Raw genomic sequence first — 2438 nt, 5'->3', positions numbered from 1 at the left:
AGGCAGATCTAGCAGCGCCATTAGATGTGGCTTATTACTTGGGTTGAGATTTCTTTTTTCCTTTGAGCGCGGCCACGTTCGACTAAGTTGCGGACTTTCTCTCTTGAGTTTTTCTGTTAAGTTTTTCAATCTAGTGTTCTTTCATTGACTCCGCTGCGCCATTAGATGTGGCTTATTACTAAGTTTCTCACAACTAGGCTGAGATTTCATTTCGCTTGAGCTTTGCTGGACTTTTTCCTATCTCATGCCAAGCGTGGCCGCATTCGACTGAGTTGCCCTTTTTCTGCCAAAATTTTCTGATAACCTTTTAAATCCAGTTTTCTTTACTAAGCTGTTGCCGCCACCAAAGGATCCTGCCAGTGGTGACGCCAGCCAAGTATAGTCTTCATCGACTCTGGCCTCCAGCGCATCCAAAATCCTATTCCGCGAACTACTACTATTGTGCATGCTTCATCCATTCTTATAGCAAAGCATAATTGCTTGTATCAAAACATGACGAGTTATTATATGAACCAAAAGGCTAGTTCGCATCTCAATCTAGATAGCAGCAGTTCAGCTAGACCACGGTTTACATGCAACCTTTTGCAACGCATGCTCTTTAAAGCAAAGGCTGCCTCACGTCCCAAATTAGAGCCACAAAAACAATAGCAGTGTAGCAAATCATAACAAACGTAAGGGAAAAACCTGGGACCTTTAAGATTTTTATTCAACAAGAAACTTGAAATTTTAACTACACACAGCATCACATTGCAAATAACAAATAACAAAGGTGACTACAGCACACCAAACTAGACAGCAGGATGCCAGTTTAACTCCACAGAAGTGCAACCTGCTAAGATTACACTATTACAACTTATGATACTCCACTGAATATTGTTACAAATACTTGAAAATAAACACGGTTGAAGCACTACCGCCGCAGGAGCCAGAACATAGTAAAGCAAACAGAGGGACATATCAGGTCTGCTATTTCTCGCCACCGAATCACCCCAACAACCAGAGCTCAGCTCCCCATGAAGATGAGCCCCAAAAGTCATCGCGGGACCATTCCACTACAGCACCTAACATCAATTTTGAAGAATAAGAGAACAAGCATTTCAGGCCAGATCCAGTGGCCGGCCATGGCTCCCAAATGGATGTCCATACTTCTACCTTGTTGTTGCATCAGGGCCAAGCATCCACACGTGCATGCACCCAGGAATGAATGTTCAGTAAGTTGTAGTCATGAGTGGCTTCATGTACTAGTAACCTGTGACGGCCGAAAGTAAAAGTTGGTGAGCATGAAGTAGATTGTTTATTTCAAATCAAATAGATGGCAGGAGACACTACCACAACAAAACACTGTTGTTACTTGTAAACATCAACTACAAATCGGTTAGTAATAGGCCTAGTTGATCGACATTGAGCATTCAGGTTGTTTAGCACATGAAAAGATTTAACATTCAGTCAACATGGATGGAATATCCACAAGTGACATATCAGGTTGTTCAAGCTTTAGCATCGAGGCACAAAAAATAATGATCAAAGCTAGAGCATACTACAGATCATTTCAAGCAGTGGAAGAGAGTGACAGGTAATAATAATAACAGAGTTTGAAATTCTAATCAAGGCCATCCAAAAAATAAGGTACAATAATAAACAGCGGGCAATTATTTAGCGCGAGCAATTCAGCTCCAGAGACTGTACTATAGAACCAAAACAGTAGGCAGTAGCCAGATTAATAGCCAGCATAACAGCAAAATAATGCCATGACCAAATCCTAGAAACCATCCCATCACCACTAAAATCTAAACCAACACTCCATGGGTTCGATGCCTGGAGCACATTACAGCCACATCTCCACAGCTGGGTGTATCACAGAGCACGCAAAGGAGAAAGGATATGAACCAGAAACTTGACCTGGAAGCGGAGAAGAAGGCCACTGCTGTATTAACCTGCCAGGCCACGTCGTCCTCGATGCCGAGCATGTCACCCTCCCTCTACCAGACCAAGCGGAAACTGGCAAGAAACAGAAAAGACATTATCAATATGTTCATTATTAAAACTACCAATCAGACAAAGATCAGACAAAGATCATATAATGCTAACAAACACCGGCAATCCGATTTTTATTCAAGTAAACAAAAAGCTTCAAATTTTGGCATGGACTTCCTTCCTGGACATTTACAAACCACAAATTCAGGTTGGCACATGATAATATTAACATTTACCCAACATGGTACATCCACAATCTCAAACTTTACAATCCAGGAAGAGTACCAACAATGGAAACGCTACACCAATTCAATCACTGAACAAAGAAAATAACATTGCACAGCACCTTCACATGCAAATAAGATGGACCGATTTTCTCAAATAACATGGATTGAGACATAAGCATGTCAGAGTAACAGTAAAATGTAAACAAATAACTTGCAGCGTCTAGCTAGTTTGATCTG

General features: G+C 41.3%; 1 long non-coding RNA gene across 1 annotated transcript; it reads right to left on the bottom strand.

Annotated features, from left to right (window-relative positions):
* Positions 1-672: 672 nt before the first annotated feature.
* LOC124658799 lies at positions 673-1997 on the bottom strand. The gene is made up of 2 exons (XR_006989341.1): positions 1900-1997; positions 673-1249 (listed from the first exon to the last, which is right to left on the bottom strand). It is a non-coding gene; the product is annotated as an uncharacterized LOC124658799 (long non-coding RNA).
* Between the last annotated feature and the right edge of the window lie 441 nt (positions 1998-2438).

Source organism: Lolium rigidum, chromosome 6 (assembly GCF_022539505.1).
Source record: "Lolium rigidum isolate FL_2022 chromosome 6, APGP_CSIRO_Lrig_0.1, whole genome shotgun sequence".
Classification (NCBI taxonomy): Eukaryota; Viridiplantae; Streptophyta; class Magnoliopsida; order Poales; family Poaceae; genus Lolium; species Lolium rigidum.
The sequence above is the reverse complement of the archived record's forward strand: the minus strand, read 5'-3'. Positions and strand labels throughout refer to the sequence as shown.